Source organism: Onychostoma macrolepis, chromosome 07 (assembly GCF_012432095.1).
Source record: "Onychostoma macrolepis isolate SWU-2019 chromosome 07, ASM1243209v1, whole genome shotgun sequence".
Taxonomy (NCBI): Eukaryota; Metazoa; Chordata; class Actinopteri; order Cypriniformes; family Cyprinidae; genus Onychostoma; species Onychostoma macrolepis.
The window spans coordinates 46,367,837-46,380,924 of record NC_081161.1 but is presented as its reverse complement, the minus strand read 5'-3'; the positions used below and the strand labels follow the sequence as shown (position 1 = coordinate 46,380,924).

Sequence of the window (13,088 nt, the reverse complement as noted above, 5' to 3'; positions counted from 1 at the left end):
AGCAGGGATCCTCAAATCTGGCCCACGAGATCCACTTTCCTGCAGAGTTTAGCTCTAACCCTAATCAAACACACCTGAGCATGCTAATCAGTGTCTTCAAGATCATTAGAAAATCACAGGTAGGTGAGTTTGATGAGGGTTGGAGCTAAACTCTGCAGCAGATTGGCGCTCCATGGAAAGATTTGAGGAACCCTCTTGTAGAGCAATATATTCAATACTATACATTTTACGGTGCCCTCCATAAGTATTGGAACAGTAACGACAAAATTGATGTTTTCTGTGCAGTCAAGAAATCTGTAAATATGATTAAAAGATGAATATGAGACAAAATCACAAATTGGTGTTTCAACACAAATGTTTTACCAACTAAGAAGACTGGCACTTTTAGAGTTTCATCGCCCTATCAGGGGAACTGCAAATGATCCCAAGCATACAGCCTCATCTGTAAAGCATGGTGGAGGTGGTGTCATGGCATGAGCATGCATGGCCATCTCTGGAACAGGCCCTCTCAATTTTAATGGTGACTTAATGTACGGTGACAGTAGCAGAATGAATTTGGAAGGGTACAAAACCATCTTGGCTACCAATATTCAAGGAAATGTCAGAAAACTCATCAGAAAGCGCTTCATATTGCATCAGGACAATGACCCAAAACACCCTGCCAGTTCAGTCAATCTCCAGATTTAAATCTAATTGAACATGAATTTCACCAGCTAAAGAGGACACTAAAGGCAGAAACTCCCCCAAACAAGCAACAGTCGAAATTGGCTAGTGCTGTCCTTTTTATTTGGTAAAACATGTATGTGTTGAAACAGCTACTAATGAAATGTGGCATTCTGTAGTTTTGTCTTGTATTTAGTGTTAATTTTGTCAGCTATTTTCAATTTTAGTCTTAGTCCCTTGTTAAATGTCCTTGTTAGTTTTTTTCATATTTAGTTTTATCCTTATCCTATTTAGTTTTAGTTGCCTAAAAGTCTCAACATTTTAGTCTAGTTTTAGTCAATGAATACTTGACATTTTAGCAATAAGATTATTATTAATTAATCGTACAGCAGTATTAATTTAGGCAGCCATCTTTAATTTAGTCTTAGTCTTACTCAAATGTACATTTTAGTTATCATTTTTAGTTAACCTTGTCCTGTTTTTGTTTCATCAAGTTTAAGTCAATGAAATGTATGAGTGCATGTTAGTAATGTATTTTAAGGTTTTAGCTGAATCTTAGTCACATTTGTGTCATGCTGTATAATGGTTAAACTGATAAAAAATATATTTATTCAAATTTATAATCATAATGATTGTTGTCATTTGAGAAATTTACTTTTGCATTTCAGGTATTGCACTTTCACCAGTAAGCACAAATCAATAGAATGTGGACTCATACATGGTGTATTTTACCTCATCTGATGCAGTAGTTCTCAAACTTTTAAGCCAGCGACCCTAATGTAAGATCGACAAAACTCGCGACCCCCACTACCAAAGCATACACAAACAATAAACAAAACAACTTCTTTTAAGCCATTTACCGTATTTTAACTATATTTACTATACACCAAATTAATTTTGGCTTGCCTTTCGATGGGATGGGTGTACTTGTTTTTGGCAGCACAAAAGCTACATCTGTGGCCTGATGGTGGATACGGCTACTCACAGATCATCTTCAACATCAAGACGTGATCGGTATTTATTTTTTTATGTATGTAACAGCGGGAAAAAGTCTGCTTGCACAAATATGTAGATCCAAATGGTAGCAGTACATCCATTGCCGCACTGGATAACTCTGCATATTTGTCTGCTACTGCTACTGCGATCCAAAATTCAATTATAAATCAGGACTTTTGTGCAGATTAACACCTTGGAAGGGAGAGCTGGTTATGTAGTCTTAAAGGGCCGCGTTAATGATTTCATATTTATTATGTTGTCTGACAGCAGAAACAGTAAAAATATATAAATTAAAACAGTTTTATTGAGATATGCGAGTACAGAGAGACAAACATATGTAAAAGGCAATATGACACGATGATGTCATGAATATGCTAATCAGCGTATGACGTCATCTAGTGACATTTAGCAACTTTTCAAACTGGCTTTAGCTACTTTCAATTGAAAGTCTTGTAAATTCACAGTCCTCTGCCCTGTTAAAAACAGCCACTTTCCAGTTTTAGACTAATAATTTGACATTACGTCATGAAAGTGCGGACTCAGAGGAAGACCGTGAGAGTTTAGGGTGCGATTTGGGACAGGGCCACAGTCTTCAGTAACGAAATTAACACTACTCGTATTCATCTTTTAATCATATTTGCAAATGTCTTGACGCTCACTCTCTGTGAAATAAAGGTCTATGGAGAAGGTAAGACACAGTCATTATAAACTTAAGTAAATTATGTGCACGGTCCAAACAACTTTTCTACTATTTAGATGTTAATTGAAGTAGATGTTTTATTATTTACATGAGTGACTGTATATTTTTTAGGTCCTGTTTTAAAAAGATCATTTGTAAAATTGCTGTTTAACTCCAGCAAGGATTTGACCGAGTCTGCAATGAGAGAAAATGTTCTGAAACAGGTGAGAGAAAGAAACAAATCCAACCCTCATGATTACTGTAAACTACCAGCAGTTATCGTCTAGTTTCCCACATTTTTTCTTTTAAACAGACTTCATAGTTTCGAAGTTAAGATGCATTTGAAATGAAATGCAGTGGAAGCCTTAAATGTCTTTGTGGACATTTTAAAGGTTGTAGTAATTCATTAAGAATGTATTTATGTTTATTTATTGATTGATTTTACCTATCATAAAGCTTCTTTTAAACATGAATATTTAAGTGCATCATAATATTCTGACTTAAATTTTAGTGTTAACATGTTATTTTCAGTTGGGATCTGCTCTAGCTGCTAGAGGACTCACAGATGTGACTCTGCGTTGGTCTCAAACCCCTAAACGGGTGATCCGGAAAGTGAACGCTAAGAGTAAGTCTGTTCTCACAACTGTACAATAACTTATGAAATAAAGCATGATTATAAAACCATGTGGTGTAATAAACAAAAATGTTTTATTTGCAGGTCACTGTAGTAAGGAAAATTAATGCTCTGGAAATCAACACTGCCTTTATTCGCTACATTCATATTCATTAAAGACAATGAATTCATTCTAAACACACTGACTGAAATTTCTTCATGTGTTTACAGTGTAAATACTTTTAAAGCACTTCTGCTTACTTCCCTGTTGCTGCTTTCTTTATGAACTATAAAACATCTTGTGTATTGTCCACAAATAGAGATAAATAGTAATAAATATAATTAAAATAATTAAATGTGACAGTTTTCTGTATATTCATTGTCAATATTACATTTTTCTTGTAATATCTGCATATTGTACATTTCATTTTCATGTTCTTGTTTTATAAAATTTTTGCCATTTCATGTAGTTCTACGTTTGGAGCTGTAATAAGAGGAACATAATTCCATGGGAATAGTGGGGAAAGAGCAGCCGTTGGCTTTATTTGAATTTGAAACCGTATCCACCTTATTTTTCCCATAAGAGTGGGTGTGGCCAGTTGTAAATTTAATGTGTCTGGCTTCTGGTGTCATCTGTGTCCAGCTATTTTTAGCTGTACAAAACAGGGTTTTTTTTGCTGCTTGATATCGCAAACTGGTGTTTCTTATCATATTATTTTAATGTATTATCTTAATTACGAACACACTGGTTTGTAGCGCAAACAGTTTTACTCTTGACTGCACTTTATTTTCTAGTTTCATTACAGCAGCTAATGAACCGGAACATTCACATTTCACACATTAACAGACAACGGCTTACTTCCATGTTGAAAAAAAGGTGGATAAGTTTATAATTGTTTTTCTTATACTTCTGTTGTATGTTTATATTTATTTTAATTAGTATGTGGCACTGTGGTCCAGCGAAACATTTCGCTTCACTATATAACCACACATGTAGCAGAATGACAAAGCTCGACTTGACTTGATGGTTGCAAACACGACAGCGGTAACACTTTAGAATACTATTCCATCCTTAATGAATAACTACACCAGAACAAATAACTAATGCACTATTAACATTCTAGTAACTACTATTAACTAACAATAAACTCTGATTAATGATTTAGTAAGTAATAGCGCTCAGTTGAAACTGGTAGTTCACTATTAGCTAATCAATGACTGTTATTTTTTCATATCCTGGAGAACTACTAAGAAGTACTGTATACAGGTTCATAATTACTGTGAATTATGCATAATGTATAATTAATTGTAAAGTGAAGATCATGGTAACCCACTAGTAATGACTCTAGTATTAAGTTAAGTCGTGACGTATTGTCAAGTATGGTGACCCATACTTGAAATTGGTGCTCTGCATTTAACCCATCCCAGTGCACACACACAGCAGTGAGTAGTGAACAAATGCACACACACACACACACACACACACACACACAGTGAACACACACCCGGAGCAGTTCGGTGCCCTGCTCAAGGGCACCTTAGTCATGGTATCGAAGGTGGAGAGAGTGCTGTTCATTCACAATCCCCACCGGCACGAGAATTGAACCGGCAACCCTCAGGTTACAAGCCCAACTCCCTAACCATTAGGCCACGACTGAAAAAGACGTAGTATTAAATGTATTAAAAATATACTTGAAATTCAAGTAGTATGTTTATAATACATTTGTATTCCCAACATGCTTATTTGAAGTGCATTACGAATATATTGAATTGCATTTTAATATATTTCTAAAAAGTACACTAGAAGTACTTTTGTATTAAATATATGCTTAGTTATACTTCTAAGAAATATGATAAACAGAAGCATACTTTTAATGTATTTATAAAAAAGTATACTAGAAATACTTTGGTAATAAATATACGCTTAATTACACTTTTAAGGAATATGCTAAACACAAGCACACTATTACTATATTTCTAAAAAGTATAGTAGAAATACTATGTTAATAAATATATTCTTAGTTACACTTTTAAGGAATATACTAAACACAAGCATACTTTTAGTGATGTTTTAGTGTATTTACAGAAAACAGCTATGTTACTCTTACTTAAAGTATATTTTATGTGTACTTTGTGTAAGAACATAACAAAATGATTACACTTTTAGTAGGTTTTTAATGTACTTTATATTGCAGTAGGCCTACACATGGTTATATTTTAAATATTTATGTATTTATAATTTTAATATTTGGTAAAGTACTATATTTTGAAAAACATTTTTAACATTTACAATGCAATATTTAAAATACGTTGTTTAATATGGGTTATGCTACTTTGGTTGATTAGGCTGTTGTTCACTACATGATACATTAATTGTAATAAGCTAGGTGTTTATAAATTTGTTCAAGCTTGACGCCTTTATTTTCTAATATATATTTCTGAAATTCCCACAAGGATTTCAACATGATATCTGAAATGAAAAAAAAAAAAAAAAAAAACAACAACAAAAACACGTTTATTTGTATTTAAATTCAAACAACACACTGACTAAACCTGATTGGTTCCAGAGCCATTGAACGGCTCTGATTGGTTTGTATGATAATGAGCTCGCAGCAGAGAGCTTCGTAAATCAAATATGATGTGCATGCAAATGTCCCCTGAATGTGAATATAAGTCTAAATTTAAACAGTTATATTATATAGAGCGATCGTGTCTCTTTAGGGCGCTTGGAGGAAACCATGCAATTCATATGGATTACTTTGGCGATGTTTTTTTGCGATGAACTTTTTGAAACGTGAACATCTTTGATGAATCTTTTCATCGGAGAGACATAAATCTCTCAGATTTCATTAAAATATCTCCGCTTTTCTTCCGAGGATGAACGAAAGTCTTAGATGGTTTGGAGCATCTTAAGGGTGAGTGATGGCAGAATTCAAATTGTTTTGGGGGAATTATGAAATTAATTAGAAAATATAGTGGTACGTTCTTATGTTTACCAGCTTCTGCAAGCGTGTATGGTGTCTGGCTTTGGTACCTCACTGTGACTTCAGGCAGGGCTGGACTGGGACAAAAAATCGGTCCTGGCATTTTTTGGTCCTGGTGGCCCACCACTATATATATATATATATATATATATATATAATGTGATATACACTACCATTCAAAGTTTTTGAACAGTAAGATTTTTCATTATTTTTTTAAAAGTCTCTTCTGCTAACCAAGTCTGAATACAGTAATATTGTGAAATATTTTACTATTTAAAATAACTGTTTTCTATTTTAATACGTTTTAAAATGTAATTTATTCCTGTGATCAAGCGGTATTTTCAGCATCATTACAGTCTTCAGTGTCACATGATTCTTCAGAAATCATTCTAATATTCTGATTTGCTGCTCAAAATACATTTATTATTATGTTGAAAACAGCTGAGTATAATGTTTTTTTCAGGTTTCTTTGATGAATAGAAAGTTCAGAAGAACAGCATTGATCTGAAATAGAAATCTTTTGTCTTTATCCTCATTTTTGATCAATTTAAAGCATCCTTGCTAAATAAAAGTATTAATTTCCATAATTTCTTTCCCAAAAAACAAAACAAAAATTATACTGAATCTTTTGAATGGTGTATTGTATAATGTTACAAAAGCTTTTTTATTTCAGATAAATGCTGATCTTTGGATCTTTCTATTCATCAAAGAATCCATTAATAATAATAAATATTTCTTGAGCAGCAATTCAGCATATTAGAATGATTTCTGAAGGATCATGTGACACTGAAGACTGGAGTAATGATGCTGAAAATGTATCTTTGATCACAGCAATAAATTACGTTTTAAAATATATTCAAATAGAAAGCAGTTATTTTAAATAGTAAAAATATTTCACAATATTACTGCTTTTGCTGTATTTTGGATAAAATAAATGCAGGCTTGGTGAGCAGAAGAGAATTCTTTAAAAAAACATTCAAAATCTTACTGTTCAATAACTTTTGACTGCTAGTGTAGATATGTATCATTGCATCTAGTTGTTTTGGATAATAAAAAAACTTCAGGTCTGACAATATCGTGTCTTTTCGAATTTAAATCTAGATTTATTTGCATTAGCCCATGGAAACCTCTATGAACACACTTGACATGACATGGCCAAAAAAACCGCGGTGGACGAATTTACGTTTTATTAAGAAGTGTTTGCGTATGCACTAATGGCGCGCGCAGACAGGATATAGATGCCTGCCTCCGTTGTGAGTCTCTATCAAGCACTTTACCGATTCAACTGCTCTCCTCTCCTCCTCCTGCTGGCTCTTTACGCCGCATCACTCACCGCAGAGCAAGCCTGTTCTTGATAAAGCTGCTGTGAAAACGTGGGAAAAGCCGACGACGAAGAAGTTCGGGTGAAGCGTTCTTTATATAGGCGGAGCAAAACACTTCATAGCTCCGTCTATAGCGCATTGTGATTGGGTGGTTTACGCTGTCAATTCAGGAAACAAACCAATGGGCCACTGGCTGCTCGTGATGGTCCTTGGCAAAAAATAAAAAATAAATAAATTCTGTCGGCCCCTTCAGTGCGTCGGCCCACCGGGAAAATGCCCGGTATGCCAGATTACCAGTCCAGCCCTGACTTCAGGTACGATTTGTATTTAATTAACTTTATTTGTCTGTACCAGTCCTGTTTTTGACTCATGCATTGGCAGAAAAAGAAAATAAAATAAAATTAGTCATTAGGCTATAACATGTACAACATTAACATTCTTTTATTTGCAACATGACCCAGCAAACAATGACCTGGCGGTCCACCAGTGTTTTTTGGGCGGCACAAATTCAGCGGCTTAATACGGTCGGACCACCGTCGGCACACCATCGGCGAGCCGACCAATCTAAAAACGCTATATCCCCACAATAAGAATGACGCTGAGTCAAATTAAAATAAAGATGTGTTCTCACGTCTGGAGTTTTTATTGAACCAATCAGATAAGAGTAAATCGAGAGTCAGCAAGAGCTTCATCTGATTGGCTGAAAGAAGAAGGTCCCGCCTTCCACACGCGCTTGCAAATCTGAAATCAGTGAGAGAATCGTGCCAAAACTGCAAGCGCAAAGATGCAGACGTACATAGCGGGTTATTTGGGGAACGTTTTGCTCTATGCACGCAAGAAGTCATTTAGACAGTTGCAACGATTTTTTTTCTACACAAACATATTGGTTTTACGCAGTCAATCCGTTTTGCAGTTCTTGATAAGGTTGTTTTCAATTGCAAAACACTGGGCACAGGCTTGCAATACTTTTGGCTGTATTTGGGCGAAACAACAGCGCCAAAAGTGTAAGTGCGGAAAAATGAAAGTCAGAAGAATACAGATCATATTTATTTTGCCTTAGCATGAAGTTTCAGTTTCACAATACTTGATATACACTTACAAATAACAGTAAAAGGCTGCAAATCTTTTTTTTCTTACGCTTGAAATGCAATTTGCACTTTTACAACTCTCTTCTTGAGAATGCAAAATTAATTTACGCTTGCTATCTTATGTACACTTTCACAAATCTTACCCTGCGCATGCAAATCTTTTTGACGTAATTTTACCTTCATAACATACACATAAGGAGAGAGCGCGAGCGTGTCTCACACACACACACACACACACACGGTCTCTCTCCGTATAATCAAACAGTGACAAAGACACCTGAGCCAGCAGTTTGTTTCTCTTTTAAATGACGTGATTTTGAACAGATGTAAACAATGGCAGGAGGCTTAAAATTATAGACGTGATACCAGCTAAATGTATTGTACCAAATCGCAGAAACGTAGTACTTTAGTCTGCTATTCCCCGCTCTGTGAAGTAGTGTGAGGGAGGAAACTAGTTGACGTTAGCTAGTTAATTAGGTATGTTATCTGCCTCGGTAGCAAACAAAATAGTATTTATTTCAACACGGAAACAACCGGCGAATGGGTCTCTGTCTTGATCGAGGGTGAAAGAGGGAGAAATGAAGACGACACAGATATATCGTTTGTGTACGACCTGGAAGTATTTATTTAGCGATTGGCGCCAAAAACGGAATCTGGACGGAACATCATTGTGTATGGAACATGATTGGTCTACGTTACCCGAGAAATTCCCATACAGCAGACTTCGCCTTTTTCGACGGGGGAAAAAGTTCCAGGGATTCACCTCATGCGGCCATCATCCTACACACAGGTGACTCTCACTGACCGCTGTCCGGAGGAGGAGGAGTCGTGTGACTCGTTACGCTCTTCACTGCTCACAACTGAGGGAGTCCTGCACTTTCCGTCTTTGACGACACGTAAAAAACTGCGCATACCGCAATTTTAGTGGTTTTGAAACCGTGAATTTTCCAAACCGCGGTATACCTTGAAACCGGTTATCGTCCCATGCCTAATCTGTAGTCATTTAATTTTGGGTTTCTTTGGGGTGGGGATGATGGTGGAGCATTTGAAGCAGGAAGGGACTTCACACAGTTCCAGTGATCTGTTGAAGATCTGTGTGAAGTTTGGGGCCTGGTTTCTCAAAACTGTTTTCTCAGCTTTTTATCATAACTATTCATTTTGCTTTCAAAACATTTATATAGTTGATTATCTATGCATCTGAACAATGGCAGATGGTGGTTGGACTGTTTGCAAAACCTAAAATGCATTACAGGTCAGATAGCAGCTCTGAAATAGAGAGACAATAACACACCATTTATTTTATTAACAAAGTAGGCTATTGCAGATTATTTTATTTATATTTATTATAGCTCAGATCATTAAAAGTGTACAACTGCTGGGTTTCTGGAATTATTAATCAGAATATATGCAAAATTGAGTTAATGAAATACCAAATATGTACATATTTTCTTTGTGAAGCAATTATAGCACATACTATCACACCATGCTTAAAAGTAAATATCAAACCTGAAACAAATTTGACAGTGGAGCAAGAAAAAAATCTCATAAAATAAGTCTTTATATCTTACAGAATTTCATGTTTTATCAATCAGATTTTAGCCATAATTTTTAGCAATAAAAATCAACAAAATAACTGTAATATGTAAATGCTATGACAAGTCTTGGTTAGCCTAACGCAGTACACGTAGCAAGGTTTTTTTTTTTTTTTTTTTTTTTTTTAAGAAAACAAGCAATTAGAAAAATAGAGTGCATGATTTTTTTTGTTTGTTTTAAATAAAGAAAACAGATACAATATAATTAAAATAAAATAGAACTAGAGCCAAACTAGAATATATTTTTTCAAATATAATTAAAATAAAATAGAACTAGAATAGAGAGTGATCTCAAAGGTAAGGGCAAATAAATTGCAGCTGCTTATGAAAATTAGGAATGTGACTTAGAGGTTTTCTGGTCTTTTTTCGGGTTAGAAACTTAACACTAAGGACAGGAGATCACGTGACCACGTCAGATATTCTACAACCCTGATAGTAAATTCCGAACCACTCTCTATCTATTCCATCATGAATACTTCAACAGTCAAGGACAATCGGAAAAGAGTGATTGAGAAATCGCCAATAAAGAAAAAATTCAAAGATTCCACCATCACCAAAGAGGATCTCGACGGCGTCATTGCTAATGGTATCAAGCTAGCACTTAAAGAGCAGCAAAGTACTTTGGATTCGGTTGTGGCCTCGACAGTAAGAGATGCGATAGACTCTGTACTGACCCCAGCATTACGTGTCCTACATGTGGACATACATGCGACCAACAATTCTGTAAAAGAGCTAAAAGCAGAAGTTGAAAAGCTAGACATCGCGACGAAACAGACATGGGACCAGGTTGATTCCGTTCAAGCAGCTGCACGTGAGGATAGGAGGACAGTCACGAACCTGAGAAAGCAGCTAGAACAACTTACAGATAAAGTGACAAATATGGAAGATAGGACCAGGAGAAATAACGTATGACTGGTGGGGTTGCCGGAGGGTTTCGATGCAGCCGGCTTCTTCAGAGCTAATCTTTCCAAGTGGATTCCTGCACTGAAAGGCTGCGATATTAAGATTGAGCACGCTCATCGTGTCTATGATGGAAGAAAAAGTAATTCCGAGTGGCCATCTTTCGTGTGCTGAGATGGCAGGACAGATCCACGATCCTGAAGGGTGCATGGCAGGCATACTCAGGTGAAGTGTACGCAGGATAATGTCATGTTGCTGTTTTTTTCCTGACTTCAGTCCAGCCACGTCTGCCAGGAGAAGGAACTTCAACCCAGTCCTTAGGAGGATGACAGCACTGGGTCTGCAGCCGTTTCTCATCTATCCGGCGATAATTAAACTACGGCACAAAGGTGAGCAGATGATGTTCAACTCTTCTTAAAAAGCGGAGGATTTCATCAGCTCACTGCCATAGAAGAAGTCATCTTAACTGCCCTGGAGAGGAGAATAACAAGGTGGACATGGACATTTAAGTTTCTGCTGTGATCTTTTATCCTGCAAACTTGTCTAGTGACTGGTCAACCTTGAAATCTTTTCTTGGAACTAATGGAGAGAAGGTTTGATTACTAGTTCTTGACACTGAGGGCTTTTTGGGGACATGTTTTGCGTTGGGGTGGATCGGTCACGTATCCAAACATTTCTGTTTTTTTTTTTTAATTTTAGGCAGACCAATATTCTCTGTAATGTGCAGTCTGTTTTGGTTCTTGTTAAAAGTTGTTTGTCGTTCCCTTTTTTTTTTTTTTTTGGTGTTACTTTTATTTTATACAACAGACAATACTATCTTTATTTATTTCATTTGATTTTTTCAAGGATTGCGCACTTGGGTGGTTTGGCATATAGAGTTACTTTAAGGAGATCTCATCCTGTGCGGGATTGGATTGTGCCATCTTCTGGTCGACCATTTGTTTCTTTGGTGTGTGATGGAATTGTTGATCACATTACAATGCCTTTTTCTGTCAAATCTGTTTGGAATCGGGAATTATCTGACCTTAATTTATCTTTTGACTTAGGAGAGAGTGTGGTCTAACCTCAGTTTAACCTCTAAAAGCTTGGCTCATCGTCTTATACATTTCAAAGTTATTCATAGAGCTTGTATAATAACTCCTTGCAAAAGATTCAAAATTAAACTATAACCAAATTTCAACTGCTATTTCTATAATACTGCATCAGCAGGTACTTTTCATATGTTTGGGTGGTGTCCTATTCTGTTAATAATCTATGGACACATGTAAACTTTGTTTTATCCTCGTTATTACAAATTTATTATATGGTTAAGCCAAGATTATGTCTTATCAATGTACAGCAGCACGAATTGATGGAGCCGATCCGGGCGCTGTTGATGTTTGGCAGTGTTCTTTTTCTAAAGTATTGGATTATATAGAGGATGTATGTTCTTGTTGTTTTTGAGCTTTGTCATGAAAACAATAAAAAAGTTAAAAAAAAAAAAAAAAAAAAAAGAAGATGGCTAAGGACTCAGCTGCTGGGATTGAGTTGGGCAGATCACTCCACCAGGAAGGAACATTAAATGTAAAAGTCCATGAAAGTGATTTTGTGCCTCCTTGGGATGCACAATAAAGCTATGTTCACTTGCAAAACACAAGTTTCTAGAGGGCACATAAGTCTGAAGCAATGCATTTAGGTAAATGGGCTTTCCTGTAGCTCAAATAGTAGAGCATGGCACTAGCAACGCTAAGATCATGGGTTCGATTCCCAGGGAAAGCAAGAGCTGATAAAATGTAAAATCTGTAACTTGAATGCAATGTAAGTCGTAAAGGGGTTTTGTAGGCAAACTTTAGTGCCTTTAATTTTATGCAATCAGCTATTGGTGTAAATTGATCAACAGAGGTGTGACGTGCAATCTTTTTGGCTCATTAAAGATTAATCTTGCAGCTGCATTCTGGATTAATTGTAGAGTTTTGATGGAACTCAGTGGAAGACCTGCCAAATACCACCATAATTTTTTCCCAGTGTCTTAATGTTGGCTAATGTTTCTTCTTCTTTCATCTTGAGAGTAGGTCATCTGTCTCCATTTTTCTGTGTCCTCGGCGTCTTCCTCCTTCACACCAACCATCACCACATCCATGAACCTCCTCTTTGGTCTTCCTCTTCTCCTCCTGCTTCTCCATCCTCCACACTCTTCGTCACGTGTCCAAACCATCTTAGTCTTGCCTCTCTCACTTTATCTACAAACTGTCCTACCTGTGCTGTCCCTCTA

At 36.2% G+C, this 13,088-nt stretch overlaps 1 long non-coding RNA gene across 1 annotated transcript; it reads left to right on the top strand.

The window, feature by feature from the left end:
• The first annotated feature begins 2,441 nt into the window (after nucleotides 1-2,441).
• On the top strand, nucleotides 2,442-3,154 carry LOC131543343 (uncharacterized). Its single transcript, XR_009271889.1, has 3 exons — nucleotides 2,442-2,562; nucleotides 2,870-2,963; nucleotides 3,057-3,154. It is a non-coding gene; the product is annotated as an uncharacterized LOC131543343 (long non-coding RNA).
• The last annotated feature ends 9,934 nt before the right edge of the window (nucleotides 3,155-13,088 follow it).